Raw genomic sequence first — 23,792 nt, 5'->3', positions numbered from 1 at the left:
CCTAGCATTTTGCAGTCTAGTGGCAGTGTCTTCCAGTCTTTTCTTACTTGCATGTGAAGAGATGATGAAACATCTCCAGAGGGATAGCTGGGCTGTCTTACTTAGGTGCCTTAACTGAGGAGACGAGGTCTTCAGAGGTGCTTCTTTCTCCCTTCCACCAAGGGAACTGAAGCACATCAGGAGGATACTTTCCACTGAGCCCAATATTTTTGTCCCTGTTATTTGTCTGAGCAACATACCATGGATCCCACCATTTTTGGTGTTGATTTATCACCATGGAGTGGATCCCATATTTAAAGTCTTATCCTGCCTGACTCACTAAATAGTCTTTTAGCTTTCATCTTTTAAGTTTGTCAGCAGTTATTGATCCAGGAAAGCAATGTCTCTTGCATCCCAAAAGGCCAAGTAAAGCACACTCAGCTACTCCACACCTCCCAAGATCTCCTCTCTGCTGTAACCTCTGACAATGTTCCCAGCTCCTTTAAACAGTGGTCATTATTGCCATCCTCGTGTACTGAGAACTGGACTCAAACTGGCAAACCTTTTTGTATTATCACTAGCAGTATCGGTCTCATACTACTCACTTAAGACAGATGTTAATTAACTGTTTGGAGGTCAAAACCCAAAATGTTGGTAATTCCAGTTACAAGTCATTTACTATGCAAGAGGTATGTGTGCACTGTGCCTGGACACAGATGTTTAATTCAAAATAAACTATCTGCTCAGTCAGGAGGAAGATATTTTTATTGGTACTTCTAGAATAAGGGAGGGAGAACATAAAATCACTGAGATGTTTCACATGTCGGGAGGGGAAGAAAACCACATTATGAATGAAGCAAAGTAATCAACCCAGCTGTTCTTTCCCCATCAGCTTCATCCTCTTTGGTATGAATTAGGGATGCTCAACTGATGTGGACAAAATAAAAACAAATATGAACAAATATTTTATTATAATTAGATAAATTAATTCAGAAATGTGAAAGGTATGAAGAGTCTTTGATTTAGATTACTTTTTAAGTTCTGCGAATTTTCTTCAGGTTGTATAATTATGTAGGAGGTATAGTTTTAGACCTTCATGCTGGGGGGACTCATTCAGGTGAGAATGAATTTACAAATACATAAGTACTTATCAGATTCTTCTAAGGTTTGCCCTTTTTATTGTGAAAGCTGTGGGAGCAGGAAAACTTGAAGTTAAGAGAGAGAAATCTGAAAAACAGCAGGGAGTTTGGAGACAGGTTTGTATAATTAGTGTCTGTTTTTCACTCCTTTGATAACTTTGCCAGTTCCTGGAATGATGCTAAGAGTTGTACTGTGAAATAGGTTTTGCTGCTGCCCTTGCTCTCTGCCTCTGGCAGAAAGTCTTGGGTTCATTGACACGTGATTGTTAACTTTGTGTAATTTAAAGGAAGGGATCTCTATAATAAGATTTTCAACTTGAAAAATGCCAAGGGAGTAAAAGGTGTCAAAGGTGGTTAACTGAGTGCATGGGGTTCAATATTTCGGTAATATACTAGGCGGAATATAAACTAAAGCTTTATATAACTGGATAAAGTTGATGCATACACATGATCATCACATACCGTATCTTTTCATAAAATGTCCTTTTTTTTATAAGGCTATACTGTTTGCTACTATAGTTATACACTTATACAATTTTGGTTTAGGAGAAGACTGAAAAACCTTTATTTTTAAATGTAATTTACATTTACACTAAGCAATTAAGATGACATTATTCCACAGCACGATACCTCTAATAGTTAAAAGATTGGATTTATAATCAGGCTGTTGTCGCTTATTTTTTACTTCCCTAAAACAAGGAACTGACATGCTGTAGAGGGTTGACAGTAACCCTGGCCATCAACTAATCACTGACCAGCCACTCGCTCACTCTCCCCCAGAGGGATCGCGGAGGCAATCAGGAGAGCAAAAGCAAAAAAACCTCAAGGCTTGAAAGACAACTGAAATGAAGAACAGGAGGGAAAAAAACACGAACAAGTGATGCAAAGACCACTGACTCAGACTGATGCCTACCTAGACTCTGAGCAGCAGCTACCTCAGAAAACTTACCCACCTCCCCAACCCTCCCCCCCTCCGTTATTACTGATGAGCATGATGCCATATGGTATGGGATATCCCTTAGTCAGATGGGGTCAGCACTCCTGGCTGTGTCCCGTTCCAGCCTCTTGCCCACCCCTAGCCTATTCCTTGGGGAGGTGGAGTGAGAAACAGAGAAAGCTCTGGCAGTGTGCAAGCACTATCAGCAACAGATAAAACATTGCTATGTTATCAAGACTGGTTTGGTCCCAAATCCCAAATAGCACTATACAGGCTTCAAAGAAGAAAGTTAACTCCATTCCAGCCAGACCCAGTACAGTTCTATAAAGTACTACTTGAGTCACATCCTGCTTTCTTTATGTTTTTAGCCACCGCTGTCCTTTCCATGTTAAAGCATACAAACCAAGTATAAAGGCAGACTGCCATGTAGAGGAAAAAATGGTCCTAGAGTGTTTGATCATCTCCCCTTGTATTGACTAGTTAAGCTCCTATGCTACTTGCTGTTTACCAAGACTTGACTTCCTTGTCCATTGTATACTATAACAATGTGGTACATATTTGTCTAATAATGGAAAATTGCATTTCATGTTCTCTCTTCCATTCCAGTTGTCAGGAACATCACATAAGTCACAACTGCATCAGCTAGGAACTGAGCCTTTCTGTAAGGAGGCTAAGGATTGAATAGGCACAGACAGCCCCTTATTTTTAAGGCCATGTCTATGCCAGAACTTAGAATATATATTACAAATCATAGAGACTTTTAAACTTGCCAGCTTGGTCTTGGCAACAGTCAAGCCAAGATGACAAGAGGCTAAGGACAGACTATGGGATTCCAAGATTCCAAAGTAGATATTTATGCAGGCTGCTTCAAACTAGCTCAGGTAACTCTACAACTCAAAAAGTTGCAGTGTTCCTTTGTACAGTATAGAAGAAAAAAACTTTCATAGTTTATGTCCTATCATAGCTGTTCTGCCTGGGAGGTTGTTCTGGAGGGCAGATGTAACAAAGAAATAAATTCTGTAAAACTGGAAAAAAAAAAATTCTTATCCAAGGTATATAGATAATCAAAGTGTTGGGAGTTGTATCTAAGAAAAATGATGGAAAAATCCATGAGCATAGAGGGTCTAAGAAGATATATTTGAGATGTACTCAGTGGATGTCTCCAAGGCCTTGAAACCAAGCAGAACAGGAATGGTAGGATATGTAAACGTGTGGTTTAACTGATAAAAGGACGTGCTCACAATGGAGCCTGTTGTGAAATCCAATATCTAAGGTCCAAAGAACCCAAATAACTTTCTAGTCCTTTAATTAATTATTTCTGAAAATTCCCACAAACTCCATTATCTTGTTACATAAAGAATCATTGCATTTTATGGGGTTCGCTTAATGACATTTAGTCCAGAACACATATAATAGAGCAGCCATCAGTGGCACAGGAAACCCACATGCCCGTTACATATTGTGTTCTAAAGGTCAAGTCTAATATCCATTAAATCCCTCTGCTAATACAAATTTGGTTAGTAAGGACAGCTTTTCTGGTAAAGGCGTGGTTTGGGTCAAGCAGTGCTATTAATGTCAAATAAGCTGTATTTCACTTGATTATACTTCTCACAGTTATGTATCAAAATAGAACAGCTGAGCTGTGAAGAAAAGGTACATCAGCATTAGTAGTCACCAAAATGTCAGTAACTGCTGAAACATGTTAAACCTGATTGAGAAATACAGCTGACAGGCACTAGGCAGATGCTGAAGCAGGAGACCAGAACCAGGGCTCAGTTCCTGCCTTCAAAAATGGTCTAACACCAAAGATAAATGGTAGATCCTCTACCACTACCAGCTGATCTTCTCACTGATACTTCCTTTTACTACCTTGAAGTTTCTTTCCCAGGAGGTGGAAGTATAACTGTCCTTGGTTTTAATGGTAGAAAGAGATTCCAGCAGCCTCTGGTGTCATGAGCGTATCATGTCTGGAGCCTCTTCCTGCATACTGATGTTTGGATTTGTCCTGCCATACTGTCCTGGGTTCAGCTATAGCAGTCATTTTTCTCCTGCTTAGTAGCTGGTGCAGTGCTGTGTTTTTTAACTTTCAGCCTGGGAACAACGCTCAAACCACGACACCTCCAAACCACTAGGTAGCGACTGCCAGAACACCTGTACAGATCCACATCTAGATGGCCTCTGTGTATCATTCTGTAGTTGAAAAAAAGTTATTTATACAAATGAGTGCATATTTCTTTCTCCTATGCACTGAGAGCCATGTCTTGTAAAAAGAAATTGAGCACTAGTCTAGTTTATTGATCGGACATGGGCAACACACTGAAACTTGCAAGCTTCTCTCTTGCTATTCACAACTCAGTTCCCTGAGTTCATACTACCATGTCAATTATCATCTTAGCATCATTATAATTTCCACCAGCATATGTTGCTGGAAGAGTTGTACATCTCCTCCAAAAGAGTCGATAAGGCTCCTTCTGTTATCAGCTGACATGGTAGGTATCCCCAGAGCTGGTACACACTTCCAGATACACCCAATAGACTTAATGGGGAGTCTATGTGTTAATTTAGACTACATGCAACTGGCTAGATGTCTTCACTGTGTGTCACACTCACATCAACATTAGTCTGTAACATAACAGTCATGTTGAAGACATCGTTCTTCCTAGGCCCGGCACAGTACATGTTTCACTGACCTAAGTTTTGGCCAGCAGGGGTTTAGGGCCGCACAGTATACAAGGTCTTAGATGTTTCCGAGGGAGAACTGGACTCTGGATACCTGAAACAAAACAATGAGTCTTCATTGCGAACAGTAAAAAAACCCCAAAAACCCAAAACCTCTTGCTCTCTTGTTACTTTTTTTCCCCAATTCTGGTTACAAGAATGTTCTAATGAAGATATCTTTAAAATCTGTTTAGTTATTTGTCAGTTCCCTTTGGACCTAACAGCAATGTCTGTAATTATAGCATGCCTCATGTCCAAATTTGAAAGCAGACTTTGATTTCTAGAGAATGAGGGAAATAGTTCTATATACCGCAAGTTGTACAGCAATTTATTTTTCTTAAGGCAACAGGTTTACTTGAAAGAAAGATCAGCTCTAATTCACTGAGTATTCAAAGAATACTGTTTGCACAGGTGTTTCTTTTTGAAAAAAAAAACCAAAAACAAAAACAAAAAAACCCAACTCCATTATGATCGGGCTCTTTAGTTTTGCTTCATGCTTTACAGAAAAGAATCTGAACATTCATCTAAATGTCAACACACAGTTTCTTTGGAGATGCAAGAAGCAAGCTGTATATACAGAATGCTAAATGTTTGCTGTATATGGATGACTTAATGAGGGCTGTTTAAGATTTGTGAAGCTTAAAGGCCAATCAAAACATGCCATAGTAAGACGTTTGTGCAGCTTTCCTAGTCATTGTTGCTGAAATTGTTGTGAAACTCAGGGGAGCAAATTAAAGCAGGTACGAACCTGCAGTCTACCCTAGCACTTTTTGCTTTTCCTTTGCGCATCTCCAGGGCCATCCAAATCAGCACAGGGATACCAGCTGCCAGAGCCTGTTGTTTACTGGTTGTGCAGACAGAGCTGATGGAAAAAAAATCCTCTGCCTTCCACTGCAGCAAGGAAATGTGTGTGTGTGCCTTTGGTTGGCAGGGTGACTTCTTTGAGCTGCCTGTTTTGTCATCCATCAGCGAACCAACTAAGGGTAAAGACATAAAAAGCTTATGCTGCCAGGATGCCTTGGCAAAACTCCTGTTTGGAGCAGCAGCAGCAGCAGATCTCCGAGGATGAGGTTTTGTAGCTCACATGCTAGGAAAGTGGATTTGGGCCACTTACTCCTATCCTGAATTTCTCTGTAGTCTTGTTAGGATGCAACATCAACAATATGAAAACGTACCCCTTAGATACCATCCTTGAGACTATGCATGTAGAATCACTAAAATCTGGACTGATTTAATTGAGTATACACTGTCAACAACTTACACATTGTACTGTGAATATCCAGTGTTAGGATAGGTTTCCATCTCCAGCCAGTGAGAAAAAGAGGCTTCTTCAAAACCTTCCCTCAACCATTTTAGTTTGATGGCCTGAATTTTCATACAACTGCTGTCTGTAGCAAAGAAGGGAGGGTGATTTAGATGCCTAAAATAGGGATGTAAGTAACACTTCTAGCTACGAAAAATCAAGCAGAAAGATCTACGTGGTTTCCATGGTTATTCAGTGAAGATCCATTCAGGTTTTCTGCAGTCATTTCCCACTTATGACCCTGGATCTGAACATTCGAGACATTTTTTGTAAGTGCTTAACACTAAAGCAAAACTGCAAAGAAAACTCATATTTCAGATTGGAGTAACATGCAGCACAAGGCATGTTTTCCTGACGCTCATTAGCTTAAAGTACAATTAAGGAAAAAACTCATTCCTTTATTTGTAATATAAAATAGAACAGAGAAAATGAAAACATATTAGAAAAGTTCTGGAAAAAAAGCATCTGTCTCAGAGCTCATCTACTTCTTTAATATATCATAAAAATCCACTATTCAGTAGTCTTTGCTTAGATCATTTCATGTGAAGTGCTTCAAACTTTTCTTTAAACCCAGCCATCTTTTGCAGCTGCTTGTATTGCTTTTTGCATTGTTTTAGTGAAATCCATTTCACTCACAAAAAAAGGGGTATTGCCCTGTAGAATTCCTTTGATTTTTACTGAACCAATTGAAATTTCATTTTTTGTCATTTGAATTAAGGAAACATTCCCTGTCCTCAAAACCAGACACATTCTGTCCTTAGGAAATTGCAGAAAGCTGCACATGAGCACTTTCAGCAGGGACTATCAGCAAGGCATCAGGATGTGATGAAACAGGGGCTTAACCTTTTAGAGATTGGAACACTGTTGATAGGGCTTCCAGCACAATAAATCCTTTCTTATTGTTGTGCTCCCTTGCTATTATCGGCATATAAATATCACAAATATTGTTAATTCTGCAGCATGTTGTTGTGGGATTCAAACTTTCTCAGGAGGATTTCAAACCAACATGAATGAGACTATTCTAGAGGAAACAGGGACTTCGTACTGAAGCATGTTAATGTCTCCAGTATGATGAAAGATTTTGTATACAATTATCCTAGATGATAAAAAAAATAAAATGGAAAGGCATGTGTGATTCTAAGTTAAAGTACTATAAAAATTGTAATGTACTTATTTTTTATTTTTATGTTTTGCTGTCACTCTCTTCTTTGTAATCATAACCCTCATTTCATTTTTTATGCCTAGTGTGCATGTGTATGAGTCCAGTTACATGTACCTATGTGTTTAAGCATACAGTTATCTTTCTACACTCTTAGAATCACAGAATCATATAATGGTTATGGTTGGAAAGGACCTACCCTTTTCCAACTATCTTATCACTACTCCTAGTGATAGTACTATCACTACAATCCCTGGTGAAGATCCCCTCTCCAGGAGGAGATCCTTGCAGGCCTCCTTCAGATACTGGGAGGCTGCTATGAGGTCTCCATGCAGCCTTCTCTTCTCCAGGCTGAACAGGTTAAACCGTTCTATTTGCCAGAACAAAACAAGCTCTCTATAGAACATTAGGCATCTGTGTAAACGTCTGGTGGCTGCCAGCGTAGGTGTGAAGTCCTTTGTAGAGGGTGAGCTTCTTTGTAGAGAGGTAAAGCCCCTAAGTGCCCAGACAAAAGAATGGCCAAATAAGCTACAAAATGTTTCCAGTAATATCATTAAGGAGTGAGCAGCTAAACGTTTCCACATGATTATCATAAAATGTTTCACCAATCAATATTTGCAAGTTGAACTGCCAAGCTGTAAGCTCGGCACTTCAGGTGCCATTCAGTAGCTCTGATCAGTTTTGCTCCCAGCTGCAGCTATCAGCCCTTGCTGTGCCTGTCTGTGTTTGCTTAAACGGCTGGGGATGCTCAGGACACAAAACAGTTCTTAAGATCTTACAAAATATTTGACTGGTTCAGTGTAGGTTTGAATTGCTAGTAATGCTTAGTAACTTTATATTTGCTCACAGGAGAAATGACATACCCAGTAAAAGCAAAACAACTGCCACCGGAACTAGATGATCTTAAGGTCCTTTCCAACCCTTACGATTCTATGATTCTATGATTCTCTTTAGGTGTTGCTGGGCTGCTTTCTATTTGTCTTCTAGAGCTTAGGAGGAGTAGGACTGGAAATGTAAACTAGTACACAAACTGAACATCCTAGAGTTCTGTGGTATCAGTATGAGCACTCATGCAGATACTGCTGCTGATGAGCAAATCATATTTTTTTCCAGCTCAGGATTCTAAAAACAGGGAAAGTCCACAGATTATGTGCTTATTTCCTGAAAGCAGCCTTAGATGATTCTAGTAGCAGAAGACCTATGGGCAACTCTGAAGGTGCTGGTAAGTTGAAAGGAGCAATTTTCTTTGAAAGGTAAAGAACTTCTTCCTGGTTTTTGCTGTCTCTGTCACTTAACACATGCTTCTTGGTACATTGCACACGCTGCTTGCCCTGCCTGATACAGTGTTGGTCATAAGATAATGAGCACTAATGAGTTTCTGCAGTGAATGCTATGACTTGGCTGACCTATTTAAATATTACAAGCAGCCACTTGAATAATGAATGATAAAGAAAATGAAGGCAACCTGTTCTTAGCACTTTGGCCTTTGAATGTCTTAAGTTGCTTGCCATTAGTTTTGTCACTTAGCACAGGTATAGTGCAGCCAGCAGAAATCAGCAGACAGTAAAAATTAGGAAAGTCATTTCAAAGTGCAACATACTTTGAAAACCATATGTTCTTCGTTGGTTTTGCTGTAATTTTTTGTTCCTAGTGTTATGTAGCTATATAGTCTGTTTTGACTATTTAAGTACATAGACTTCCGAGAGGAGCATTTCAAAATTAACTTGTCAGGGTTATTTTAGTTCTATTCCCCTTCAAAAACAGCTGTGAAATTTTTGGATGCGGTATTGAAAATATCATAAGCAACAAAAATGAGTTGTCATAAGCAGAACTGTGTGATTGTAAAATTTGATAAAAAAGTACTGTTTGGGTTGATTTAAAGCAATTTTAAAATTCTAATCAGATTTTCCAAATGGTTTTGTACAAATAAAATTACATATCAGAAATTTTGAAAGAAACTATCCCGGGGTTTTTTCAGAACATATGTCAAAAAAAATTTCAGTGTTAGTTAGACAAACCCGGAAGCATGCTTGAGGAAAAAATACTAAACATTTATTGGCCAAAGAAAGAATTGATGTTTTTAATATCAGTGGGCTTTGTCACATTGTTTTGAGTTTTTTCCTCATAACATTTCAAAGTGATTAATGGACATTTCTCCATCAGAATCATATGAATTTGAAGTAATTTTATTTAAAGAATTTTAGACAAAAATATTTCCAATTAACTTTGCTTTCATTGAGTGATGTATTTTGGGGGAGTAGTGATTGTATTTTGGGGAACAAGTGGTTGTTTGATTGTCTTTCTTCAGGTGGTGTAGAGCAGCTGAAGTTGGGGAGTGAGCAAGCAGCTGCATGGTTCTGAGTTACCGGCTGGGCTTAAACCACGACACTTGGAAATACCGGTACTATTAGCTTGGAAGAATAGTAGAGGGCATTAAATTTATTTTTGCATCTATTCATGTTCATGCTCAAGTTTGATTGATTCCCAAGCTTTCCTGCTGTTTTCTGTCTGCCTTCTCAATGTTTGTCTGTAGTATTTTAGACCATTTTCATTCTCCACATCTCACTCTCATGCCAACACTTCTGGAAGCATTTCTGCATGGCTTAGTCTCTGTCTTCTGTTTAGATCAAAACATTGTGTTTGTTATTATCCATAAATGAAAGGTTTCTTACCCATATCTTGAATGTAGGGTGGTATTTGTAATGTGTCTGCTTCTGACTTATCATTAATCAATTACATCAACTCCACAGCTTACCTTTGTTATCTCTTTGTTTTGCACACTAGTGTTAAAGAGTTTGTTTCCATAATATAAGTATTTAAATTTCCTTAATTATTACCCAGTGCATGCACCACCATCATTATATGATACTACTACTACTACTAATATTTCTTTCTGGGCAGGGAATTATTGCTATTACTGCAACACCTTCTAGTATGATCTTTGTGCTGTGGCTTGTAGTTGAAAGAAGTAATAATAGTGCTGGAAGGGGCCAAAATGCTTGGTTCTTGGAGGTATGCCAAGGAAAATAAATGCATGGTTACCTTTCTCTGCCAGGTAATCTTGCTGGTGCTAGCTGGGACATAGAAGAAATTATTCCAACCAAGTTCCTTTCAGTTGAGATGTTTGTGCTGGCAGAGAAACAGTCTCAAATGCATATTTATCCCCAAAACTAATATCCGGAAGTTTTGCTTTTCTGCTTATTTTTAGTGGGTTTTACAAGCGAGAGACACAGAAGAAATAGAAGTCAATCTGCCTTACACAGCCTCTATCATTCACATACAGACTTGAACACTTGTTTTCAAATTTGGCTTCTTGCAAATCTGTCCAAGCCTCTTCTGATAGGGAGATAATACCACTCTTGGAAGTGGTTTTGCTTAACACTGAAAGTTGCATTGCTAAGTGACTCTGCCATCAATTTATTCTTTTTTCCAGCTAACAAAGATCTCCTGAGAGAAACATGAAAGAAATCAGGTATCAGCTGTGCTCCCTGGGCAAAACAAGGAAATGCACTTAGCAGTTTACTTGCTTTCTTTATAATATTTAAAATTTTTTCTTTAAAATATTCCTATCCACTCTTCTAGGATGAAGCAAATGACACTAATTTCCTTCATCTTTCTTACGTCTCATAGATGAAGAACTTATTCTATTTGTGTGAATATCTTTCATGATGTGTAATTCAGCTCAACTTTTGACAGTTCCCACATTTCTCAGTCCCAGGTGATATACATCTAGGAATTAAAAGTTCTCATTAAGGGCACAAGTTTCAGTATTTATTCACTTCTAAAGTAACATTACAGAAATCCTTGATCCATATATACATTTAATCCTCAGGGTTTATTATTGGTTCGTCAAATTGTCTCAGGAGAACTTTTTAACATCCTTTCCTATGAGCACTTTAACGTCTAACCTTCTACTGAAGCCTCACTCACCTGAGTCTTATTCAGCTGGGTTTTAACACTATAGTGATTCAGAAGTGTGTCCAAATCACTTCTCCACTCTTTCATTTTTCGCTTTTAAGTTATCCATACCATGCCTAAGTATCCCAGAAACCTGCATAGTGTCAATCATTCAAGAAAAAATGTTTTTACCTGATTGCGTATCTATGACTGGAAGTCAAATCTTTCTTATCATCACCAGTCCTTGTTGCTTGCTTTTAATTTTTCTTGCTATGCATTTACATTCCTCTCTTTGGAATGGGATGAATTCCAGAGATATAACTTAAATCTTCTCTCACCATTCTAGCCTAGGGTAGACAGCCTTGACCCATTCCATTGAAGGTTCTTGTCCAGATGCCAAGAACAGTCAGTAGGGTTTTCCCTGGTATTTTCAAGATCCTCTAAGTTCCAATCACATTTGTCAGTTCCTGTTTTCTCTACATCAGCTCCTGTGGCACAATATTAATTTTCTTTTTCCCAATAAGAGCCTCTTCCTGGTACAAGTTCTAGTTTTCTCTGTTCAAGCTCCTTGACTGTCCATTCCTCTCTTTATTAGACTAAACGTGCCAACTTACCTTGTTCTCCCACCAGTTCTTTTTCTTCTTCTCTTAAGCAAATCTGTTCTCCAGCTCAGAGTTCTCTCTTTTCCTGTGGAGGCTGCACAGGCACATGTTTCCAGGTTCACTTTCTTGTACTAGAGTTTGCTCTTTAATTCTGTTATGCAATACATTTGCTGAACATCACTATGCCTGAAAGTCAAGAGATCTCTAACTCTAACATATTGCCAAGTGTTACATATTCCCTTTCTTATACATCCTCATATCCTGAAGACTACCACCACCTTTGGTTATGCTGCTTGTTAATTTGACTCCTTTTCATGAGTTTCAGCTGATGACTTTTCAGCCAAAACCAGCTTCCAGCTTGCTTACTGCTGGCAGGCAGGGGAAGGAGAGGAAATTATATCACCGGAGGTTTTAATCAAGTAATTCAGCAGACTTGGGCTTTTCCAACAGGCTTTTTTTTTTTTTTTTTTTTTTTTTTCTTGACGAAGGCTCTGTCAAGCTCATGAATTCACAATATGTTGTAAGGTCCTGAAGCAACTTGAAGCATTATAGCACAAATGCACAAAGCTTTAGCTTTGATTCTCATTATACGTGCTACTATATATTTATTTTGGGGTAGGGATTAAAAAGAACCCTGGATTATTATTTTTCCACTGCTTTATTTTCTTTCTTATTTTCTGCTGCAGAAAAACTTGTATTGGGTTAAGATCTATGCAGCAATAAACCTTTGCCACAGGCAGGAATCTAGCAGTCACAAACAATTAGTTCTTTCTGTGAATGGTCCAAGGTGAATTTTAGCCTTCTAAACTGTCTCCTGCCAGATCTGATAAGTTTTTTGCTTTAGCTCCAGCTGTCTGGTCCCTGATGGGATTTGGCAACAAGGAGGATGGCATTATCAGCCCGTTAACTATCACTAGCAGGAGAACTGTGATGTTGATGAATATTGATGACCTGTTCTTCAGGGTTATCAGGTGATGCTGAGTAAACCTGACGCTTGGTTGTTTCTGTGGGGAGCTTTTATTTTTTCTGGATGATGGCACTTCTCTCCCTGGCTCTGTCTGTGGAGGAGAGAGAAGTGCACCAGGGCATCTCTGCTTTTGCTGTCAACAGGTTATGTTTGACTGCAGGAAGGGATTGGAGCAAATGCTTTGCCATCTTTGGGTCAAAGTCTGGATGCATCCCATGCAGCTCTCTGCCTCCCTTTACAACACAACTTTGCAAATGCTTTTAGTAGCAGAAGTAGTGGAAGCAGGGAGAATCCCAGCAGGTAAGGAACTGTTTGGAACAGACTTTCAGTCACTGGAGAGATCTGTGTGGTACTCTCTAAAGCGTGGATGGCCTGCACGAACTTAGCTGTGTCTGTGGAGGGTAGGTATAAAAGATGCAGAAGGTCCACCAGTAAGACCTAGCCCAATGGGACAGCAGCGTGCAGGCCAGCTTCCTGCAGACACTTGAAAACAGAGGGTGTACTTGGTTGTTTTGTTTTTCAGAGCAGACAATCATAAAAAATCTATATAACTCCAGTGTTTTCTTCCTAGTCAAAGCAATATTACTCAGGGCTCTGGAGGCTAAACAATACTTGTTTGGTTTTTTTTTTTTTCTAAAGCAAACAGTCTGGAAAGAATAAGAATTATGTTTTCTTCCAAGGCACAGCAACACAAATTCTGGGACTAAACCCAGGACCAATACATTATTTATTAATGCATAAGATATCCAGCCAATTAATTAAATTGAAAATCTCTAAATCATTTAGTTTGGATATTTTGTACCCATTTATTTCATTACTTTGGCTGTCACAATTCATTCAAGAGACTTTTTGGGAAAAAAAAAAAAAACCCAACAAAATAGGATCATCGTATTAAGACAAACAGACATTGGCCAGATGCATCCTATGAATAAGTGGTATCTTGGAATAAAGATGAAAGAAAAAAGTGTGGTTTAGTCTTACCTTATAGAAAAAAAAAAAAAGAGATTTTGAAATATTCTCACTGGTTTTTTTGTTAGTTTTATCTTGCTCCAGTGCATGGTAGAACAGGAGTAGACTTCCTGTTTAAGATAACTGTTTCCCCTTTTAATTCTAAAGCAAATGGCCAATAGATTTTTTTTAAAATCTTAGTAAGATCTGTTGTCATTTAATATCATAGTTTTACGGGGCATTAGAATAAAGTTCTATTCTTTCTTTTTTCTGTATGCTTCTTCATAAGAGGATTTAACAGTTATTGTCTTAGTGTATAAATATAATACCTAATCACAGAAAACCGGAGTCAATCAGCATTTCCTCTACTCTTTTTTTCCCAGCTTGATCAGTGAAATGTGTATTAGCTCTGCCATAGGAACATACAGACATGAATGGTGGATGAAAAGGAGTTTGCGGTGTCTGAAATGGAGGTGATTTAAATGTTGAATTCCTATTTTGGGAAAAAAAAAATCTGAAAAGATTTTCCTAGTTTAGAAATAAAAATTGATGTTTTGGGCCTTTCAACAGAAGGAAGATTTGGAAAGCGTATAAGATCCAATTTGCTGTGACCTAGAGGAAAGGCTTCCCAGTGCCACAGGGAAAGCCTGACCTCTCCAAAATGCAGAGCACCGAGAAACAAAACCTGTCCATTAAACTTATACCTCTGCTCCATTCAAAGCTCATCACAACCAACATGCTTCTACAAGTACATTTGCTTTGACACATCACCCACTTTCATAAACACTTGTTTTTATTTGAGAAAAAGTCTTGTCAAGAGGCTCAGGAACTTCAGCATTTAACCTCAGTAGCATTAGAAGAATGCAGAGTGGTAGATAAATGGGATAGGAAGAGAAACAAACATAAGGAAAGAAAAGAGAAGAAAGAAGTAAGTGTTGATTGGGGTTGGTTTTTTTAGTTAGAGATCAATATCACTGTCATGGTCTTGGTTACTCAGTGGAAATAGTTTGAGGAAAGCACGGAAGTGTAAATTGAAATGCTCAGCCACCAGTTACAAATGTGTTCCTCCTGACTGCAGATTATTTTCATACCTAAAAATCTGCACTGTTTAGCTGGACTTTGCATCACCCTGTTCTTTTTGCTTTAGTTAGCAAAACAAAAAGAACACAGAATCAACTAGCATAAAAAACAGGATGAAATAATTCAAAACTAAATTTTGTATGGCTTTCATCCAAACCCCTGTTCCATGCTATCTACTGTTTTTTCCCTATCTGTATACTCTGCAGTTTATTATAAAACATAGTTATGAAGTCTAAAACTTGAAAATCACAAAAGATCTGTTTTGATCAAGTATTACCGGTCATAACAGAAGAAATCAGATAGAAATCGATAAATTATATCTTTTACAGAAATGTGTGAAAGCTAATCTTTCACACCTGATTTCTAAAGGCATATTGAAGTAACTTCAGTAGGATCCTGAAAAGCTCCATATTACATTTGTGGACTTTACATACCTGTGTCCCTGTGTGAGTTACAATTTTTCCAGGATTGCCTAATGCTAGAGAAGTTTATTCAATTAATACTTCCTTTTTTTATGCTAGAAGTCTCTTGAATGTTGCTTTCATCACCAAACTTTGATGCCTACTGTGGTAGTGTGTCCATTAGTTTCATGTCAAAAGTCCTCTTGTAATCTACATTTAGACGAACAAGTTGCTGGACTTCACATAAAATCCATGAGAAAAGAATGAAATGCTAAATGCAGTCAGTAGTATAAATACTTTGGTAGTCAGCAGTAGAGCGGCCCACCTTGACTTATTGTAAGTTCTAGATTTTGTTCTGCTGGAAGAGTACTAAGGTCACTTCTCTAATACACTCAGCCAGCCAGCCATGGGGCATGCTGTTCAGACCTTCAGCAGAAAACAGTCCACCATGAAGATGGGGATTCAAGAGTCCCAGAGGAAAAACAAACAAACAAGCAAGCAAACAAAGAAATTTGAGATCTTGGCTGAGGCTCAGGCTGGACATAAACTGTGCTTCTAAACCTCCAGTGCTCCCAACACTTCTGAGGCTGCATATATTTGACCATCAAGGGTTGACAACTAGAAATTCTCAGAGGAAGGTCTAAGACATAGGCACCAGATATGCCTGTGTCCTAGTCATACAGTTCAGTATCATCGCAGCGGATGTGGCATGACAGCCATGGGCTGTTAAAAAACAAAACAAAATAAAACAAAAAACCCACAAACAAACAAACAAACAAAATCCCCAACAACAAAGAAACAAACAAACAAAACAAAAAAACCCCTACTTTCATTCTTGTTTTGCATTACTTTTTCCAATCCACCTCGGAACAGGGCTAGGCAGAACAAATTCTAGGCCTATGGACATCAGTATTGCCTAATGGTTCTTGTAAACTCTCCGTGGATGTTATTGGAGTCCAATAGACTACATCACCCTCTGAAGGTGACTGAGTTATCTATACGGTCAAGGAAAACTACGTGATGCAGACTAGAGCTGTCTGTGAAGAACACAAAGTTATCTTCCTCACTCCATTACTTGTATGACTGTGGCTGCTGAGGAATCTCAGGGACCTAAACTGTGGGGGCAGAATTCCCTCCCCTCGGCTAGTTTTCCATATCTCGGCTACAAGAGAAAGAAAAAGCTGTCATCATTTTGTTGGTTTCTGAAACAAAGAGAGTATAACTTCCCTTTGCCTGATGGTACATACACATTCAAGCTTATTCCTATATAAAAATAAACACAGTCATATCTTCTGGAGAGCCTTAATCTGTCTGGGCTTGGTCCAGCTTCCAACTGAGCAGGAGCAATTCAGTCATTCTGGAACAGCAGCATCTGCCTATGGTATGATTCAGAAGCAATAACTATGCTTTGTATTCATAGTTTATTTGAATGTGATTTAGCTTTCAAGTGCAAAGAAGCACTAATGTGTATGAAACCAGAGGAAAAAAAAAAATCCAGAGAAATGTGATCAAGCGTTATTGTGCTGATTTTGCTCTTATGGATATCGCCCTACTTCAGAAGCTTCAGAGAAAGTGCTTGATCAGAAGTTTGTTTTCAGACAAAAGCTTTCTTGAGCCTTTTGAATTTTGCATTTGGAAGCTTTGAAGTTGTCTCATGCTCCCATGTTGAGCCTGGTAGGGGATGGATGTGCATACTGGCTTTCTTGCCTGTGAATCTTCTTAAACATTACATATGTTTAATGTTTTTGAAAAGCCACCAGAAAGCCTATTAGACACAATAGCTCAAGGCATAGCTATAGAATATATACTTCAATGTGGCATTACACATCAAAGGGCTGTGATAGAGTAGGACTTTGAAAACACTGATACTGGGCCAAGTGAAATACAGTTATAAGGTAGGACTGTGTTTCGCTGTGACCTCAGAAGTCCTCATTCAACAGGCAAAAGGAGTGTGCAGTGATGTTTGTAAAGGAAAGGCTGGGACATTCGTCAGCATCCATGCGTTTTGTGATCTTTTGAAATGTTTTCTAGAGTTTGCAGAATTAGCTCCCGTTTTTGTTTCTGAAAAAATCACCTATTCTGTCTATGCCAGTGGTGGACATTTTGGAAGAAAGGCAACACCTTTCAGATATACATATTGATACTACAGTTCAGAAAAAGGCATCTGCACATAACTTCTTGAGGCTGTCATTCTACTACCTGTTGTGCTCCGTTTCATTTTGGTGATGGTTAAGCTCAGCACAATCAATTTTGCGCATAAATCAGGGATCAAAGTCACAAGTGAACTGGGCAAGGTTCCATGGGTATGTCACTCATTAATCTGTATTTATTCATGTTAGCATGGTAAAGTGACACTGATTTCAAAGTTGGATCTTTTGCCTGTTTAATGACATCCAGTGTTTCCTAGCCCTTTCTGCCCACTGCCTTTTATTGCTTCCTTCCCCCTTTCTGTGAATGTTTGCAGCATTTGCAGTGTTTAAATTTAGATGCAGCAGCTGGCCCTCCACTGGGGAAGAAGCTGCTTACAATCTAGCTATCCCATATAATCCTCTGCTTCTTGGTTTTGTTTGGATTATTGGGCATAAGTAACGAGGAAGGTATTGGGAACCATTGGAGTGATTATACAGTGACCCTCAGTGAAGAACAATACTAAGCTGCTGAAATAAAATTCTGCACAATATATTACATAGAGAGGTGGAAACTGTGATTAAAACAGTCTCTTCTGAGAAATCAGGAAAGGACAGAGATGAAATAACTTCTAATATTTTCAAAAACATTGAAAAACTGCCACAGAAAGATATAGCTCTAAAGAACTGTTCATGCTTTAGAAAGACATGGAGAGAAACCACTGACAAATTATAGTACCCTTTGAAATGCTGGGACACTTGGACAGAGAGCGAATCTTCTGTCCTACATATAGTGCTGTCAGCCGATGCAGATTCATTTTGAGTTTTTTTCAAGTTTTGAAGGTGGAAAAAGCCTCACTTTCCTCCAGGCTATACGACAGAAGAAAGCTATAAGGAGTATGCAGCCATCAGATCAAATCAGACCAGGCAGCAGTTTCAGGTTCTGCCCCACATGTAGAGCAATGCGAGGCCTTTGTCCCCGACCCCCAGCTTCCTTACCTCAAGTAAGAACCCTAACCATTTTTCACCATCTGTTATCAGAAGTCTATCCTGCCCTAAGGAATCCTTCTGAAAACATTTAATTGCAACCATATGTTCCCATTAGAAGCTTGAACAAGTCAGCATTTCCATTGCTTGTCATCAAAACTTTATCACCCAGCTCTGATTGCTAAATCTATCAGAAGGGTTTGTAGAGACAACTAAAGAAGTGTATTGCTCATCCCCAATTAAACCTTTGCCTCAACACTGGTTGCAAGCACTGAGAATGTGGCCAAAGTTGTTGTGAATCCTTCCTATGCAAAGCAACCTTGACAGCAGGCTGTGATGTGGTCAGGACTTGGGAGGAGATGGGGGACGTCACGTTTAAAGGCAGTGAAGCACAGAGCATGTGTAAAAGGACTGACTGGCCTGTTTGCCCAGGGGTCTTTCACCCACATTTGTTGGTTCTTTAGAAAAGTTGAACAAAATCGGAGAGGTAGCAGAGCGTTCTCTGCCAAATGACTACATAGGCAGACTTTTAGCTGATGGCTCAAGGAGAACTGCCTGACAAGAGCTATATTGAGGACAGAGCTGGAAGACATCTCAGGGGGTGCCAGCCTTAAAGAAGGCTGAGGGGAATGAAAGCTGAAGATTAGGGAACTTAAAATGCACAGAAACTTTTATTTGCTAGAAAGGAATTTCTGCTGCTGCTTGGAACACTGACTCCAAATGGTAGGATTGTTTTTCTTGTCAGCTCCTACTGCTGTTATTTCTTTACTGAAATTTGCTTAATTTCTGTGGAAAGCAGACAAACATGTTTTGCTTGTTCATTGGATTTGTCATGTATGATCTAATATTAGACTTACATTAGCTGAAATAATAAATACTTATTGATTCTTTGGCCTCGTTTCTGGCCATTAATGGTAGCTGCTTTTCATATCCATGTATATTTGTAACAGCTACCCTTATGAAGGCCCCTGGCTATAGCTGTGCTTTCAGGGTGTAATTCCATCTGCTTCATTCATCTCTCAGACTTTAAAACTGTCACATCTTAATCACCTATTAAACCACATTAAACCTGTGCATTATCTGTGTCTGTAACCATAGAACTGGAGCTTTTCCTTCTAGCTTAAGCATCAGTAAGGGACAACTTTGTCAAATAGAACTCCACTAATGAAATGTGTGATGCTTACCTATGGAGCAGAAGAAATGAGACCAAAAAGAAACTATGGTATCTGAAAGAATGGAAACATCGGTATACGCAGGTTTTTGTGGAATATAACACCTTTTTTTCAGATTATGTTTGATTTAGCAGTACCAGTACTTCAGAGAAAGAACAATGCCTTGGTAGAGGGTTGAATGGCACCTGCTTCAACAGAGGGCTTCTAGGCACCATGGCAGTCAGCTTATCAGATACTCATAAAAGGGGATCATGAGTACATCAAGTCACATACACTTTTATAAGAAGCAATGTACCTGTTGCTTGCATTTCTATAATCCTGTTGTAGTTTGCTTTGAAGTCGGTTCAGATATTTCTACCAGGGTAAGATACTGCTAGGCACTAATGTAGGAACCAGAGGTCTACTGTGAATTTTATGTGTAAATAGACAGTGTCTGTCCCATGATCAATAAAGAGAGTTTCAAGCACAGATGGAGAAAACACATAAGAGGCAGTCTGGAAGGTAATGAAAAGCAGCAGTTACAACATGCCAGCTGTCCAACTATCAGACTTTTGGCATTGCAATTGAGAAAAGTTTTGCCGGGAAACTTGCATATGGACAATGAAGTCACTTTACAGATTGAGTTTTCTGCCATGTATAGGGAGCAAAATGGAAGAAAAAGCATGTGACACATTTCCCAACATGTAGATTTTAGTAGTGTGATCTCAATTTCAGAAAGATGTTCAGTACAATGGACAACAAAAATTCAAAATGTCATATGATTTGGGCTCCTAAGTCTAATTATGATGTCATAAGTGGGACAAGAGAATGATGAGATTTTTCAGCAGGTTTAAGAAAGAAATGATGGCAAGAAATGCAGATGATAAATATGGGAAAGCAAACCCAGGTCATGAAAAGGATTTTTTGGCAAGGTTGTGAAGATTCAGACAGATGACTTCAGGGGAAATATGAAATAAGTATCATGGAAGACCTACAGTTGTTCCTTTCAAACTTAAACTTTTCCTCTGAGGAAATGAAAGAGCAACCTTTAGGATTTCTGCTGACTTCATGTAAGTTGATAATATAGACTGAAATCACTAAACCATAATGTTTTGCGTATCTTCATATCTCCCTTTCCCACCCATTTTGTTTTGAATAAAAAAAGAAAAAAAAGAAAGCTGAAATTTTTGTTTGGTTACTAATAAGAAAATAGAAATGCTATTTAAGGAAATGGTCAAGAAGGTGGATTAATCTTTGACTCCTTGTAGAGAAAATAGAGAATAGATACAATTATCTGTCTTCCAACATCTGCAGGGGACCTACAAGGATGCTGGAGAGGGACTCTTTGTCATGGACTATAGCGATAGGCCAAAGCGTAATGGTTCCAACTGAAACAGAGGAAGTTCAGGTTAGACATAAGGAAGAAGTTCTTTACTGTGAGGGTGGTGAGGCACTGGAACAGGTTGCCTAAAGAGGTGGTAAATGATCCATCCCTCGCAGTGTTCAAGGCCAAGTTGGGCAAAGTCTTGGGTGACATGGTCTAGGGTGAGGTGTCCCTGCCCATGACAGGGAGGTTGGAACTAGATGGGGGGTGTTGGAACTAGATGATCTTAAGGTCCTTTCCAACCCTAACTATTCTATGATTCTATGATTTCCAAGTCTAGAATAGTACATAGGTTTCATTTATATCTTATCACACCATGACCAGTAACTTCTCACAGGAGGAGGACCCTGGAGGAACCAAAAGGAGAGGACAAAAGCTTAAAGGGGACCTACTTTGCACCAGGGATTCAGAAAAAAAATTGGTCCTCAGTAAACACAGGGGCTTTAGCAATATGCATAGGAGAACACAGGCACCAAACACCCAGCTATAAACTCTCTGAAGCTTTCTCAGGTGCTGTCTACCTGCATATTTTTCATTCCCCACGTACACAAGGGCATGTCTACACTTAGGTACAGACACCTTGGCTGGCTCAGTCGCACTTCCCTGAACACAGGAATGTGGAGACGAGATGCACAGTGCCATCCAAACTTGTGATCTTGAGAAACACCAGGCAACCCTGGAGGCACCTTGTGTGTTTCAGAGTTATGCCTTGTTACATGTCCAGAAATGCCCCAGTTTTGATGGGACTGGTCACCTCAACACCATGTTCATGACTAAACTAAACTGCAATATAGAAAGCAGGCATTCCTCTAATCCATAATCCTGGAAGGACTGGTCCCATAAGTGTTCCCAAATCATAACCCCACAGTAGGTCTGCATCCAGTGCAGCTACAGGTATGCTTTTTGATGCAAAGGGAAAGAGGATGACTCATGCCCCACCTGATCTCTGTCGTAACACAGCAATCTTACAAAATACCTTGGAGCAGTTCCCATCCCATCCTGAGTGATATCCAGACCATGCTGGCCTCCTCCCAGGAGAGCATCAATATCAGAAGGCTGTGTGCTCTTCTGGGCTGCTTCATCCTGCAGACAAGGATCCAAGGCTTGTCCAACCACACAAGGAAGCACTGGCCCCCAGCCTACCGGTTTGGGCACTTGCTTACTCTCTACTCCAACAGACATATATTTTTTTAATTTATTTATATATTGTGTGTATGTGTGTGTGACTGTTTGTTGCGAAACAGAGAAGCAATGTTGGAAGCCGGTGGCAGGATGTCTGTGTTTCCTTTTTCTACTGCTCCATGGCTGGACTCTGCAAAACATTTCCAAGATCTGCATCTCTCACTTCATTTGCTCATCAATACCTGGCTCCTTCATCCTTCTCTCAGTTTGGTTCTGTAGAATAAATATCTCTGTTGAAATAATAACCCATCTTTATAGATAAACATTGCAAAGGCAACTCTGGGTCAGAACAACTTTATTCCGAACTGAGGCTGTTGCTGTCAAGTGTGTAACAAATACTTGAATGATGATATTTCCAATTAATTGGTGATGACTTGGTATCAATCAAGATTATGGTCCGTGCTATTTGATTGCAAAATAAGAAAATTAAATCTTCAAGGCACATTAAAATCTCTTTCAAATTTTTTTATGCTAGTGCAGCAGTGCAGTTAAAACTAAAGCAGGAGAATCACACATCAGATTTTATTTCTCAGAAGTACTTTTTGTGAGATCTTCCATTATGCCCTCTAGGATTCTTGCTTTGCAGATCAACAGCAGTGAGAAGACAGGATACGACTTGTTAGCTGCATAATTTCCATTTAAAATTAAAATAGTGTCGGTACTAAGTTGTTCCTGGAATTTATATACATTTCCCAGCCCAACTGACAACAAACTTCAGCTCTGTTATGCTTCTATGAGCTTTCCTTCATTAAAATGTGTAAGTAAATGATGTGGTAAATTATCTCATGTCTAACTCTTGTCTTATTATTAATCTAGAGGGAGATGAAGTTCTTAGAACAAGGCAGGAAAGACAGAGAATACAAGATGATTAACTTATCTTCAATTCCACTCACAACAGGATTTTTTTAAATATATGTTTACTCTTTAAAATATGTTTTTCTAATTGCAGAAGAGAGATCTCGGTATGACAATAATTTTTTTTTTAAGTGGTAGGGAAAAACACCCTCTATTAAAGGTTCCCACAAATTGAAATTAATCCTGAAGGAACTTTCCAGAGGCATTACAGGAAGCAAAGGAAGTTAAGGGTTTTTTTACGTGATTGTTTCCATTCTGAAGAAAGGGGAAAAAAAACAACCCTACATTGCTCACTTTTAAATAAATAAATAAATAATTACTTATTCTTCTTATGCAGAAGATAGCTGTTGCCAATAGGCAAATGAAATGAAGCACTCTTTTTCCCAAAGAGTTTATAATTCATGTTTACATATGATAGATGGGAAAGGGATAAGGAAAATGGAAGAATAATGGCTACAGAAAAAGGTTCCTCAGGGCCCTTTGGTTTATTTTGCATGTCAAGGTAATATGACAAATAAACATACATCTGTGTGTATGTTGTATTAAATATATGTAATATGAAATCTTAGTTATGGTCTGACTAAAGCTGTGTGTAGATGCTACCATTGTCAGCCTTATTTGGGGGCATAGGACTCACAGTAAAGGGGAAGAATACATGAAACTAGGTCAATGAAAAGCTGATGGAAAAGAAGCAAAGGTTGATGGTGAGGAGGCGTGGGTAGGAACAGGACCACACCCCAGCAGCTGGTCTCACAGGATAGGGAAGCCCCATCCCTTCCATCCCGTGTAGTTGGAGGAAGACCTATAGACTACACTAGCAGGCATGTTACTTCCCAGATGATCCCCATTCCCGCTATTGTGGGGAAGTGGCTTCTATTCCTCACACTTCCCAAGAGCACAAAGCCATTGAATGCTGCCAGCACAGTGGGCAGCATTCAAAACGAACTGGGAATGCTGAGCTCAGACATGCCAAGGTG

The sequence above is a fragment of the Strigops habroptila genome, chromosome 2 (assembly GCF_004027225.2).
Source record: "Strigops habroptila isolate Jane chromosome 2, bStrHab1.2.pri, whole genome shotgun sequence".
Lineage (NCBI taxonomy): Eukaryota > Metazoa > Chordata > Aves > Psittaciformes > Psittacidae > Strigops > Strigops habroptila.
The sequence above is the reverse complement of the archived record's forward strand: the minus strand, read 5'-3'. Positions refer to the sequence as shown.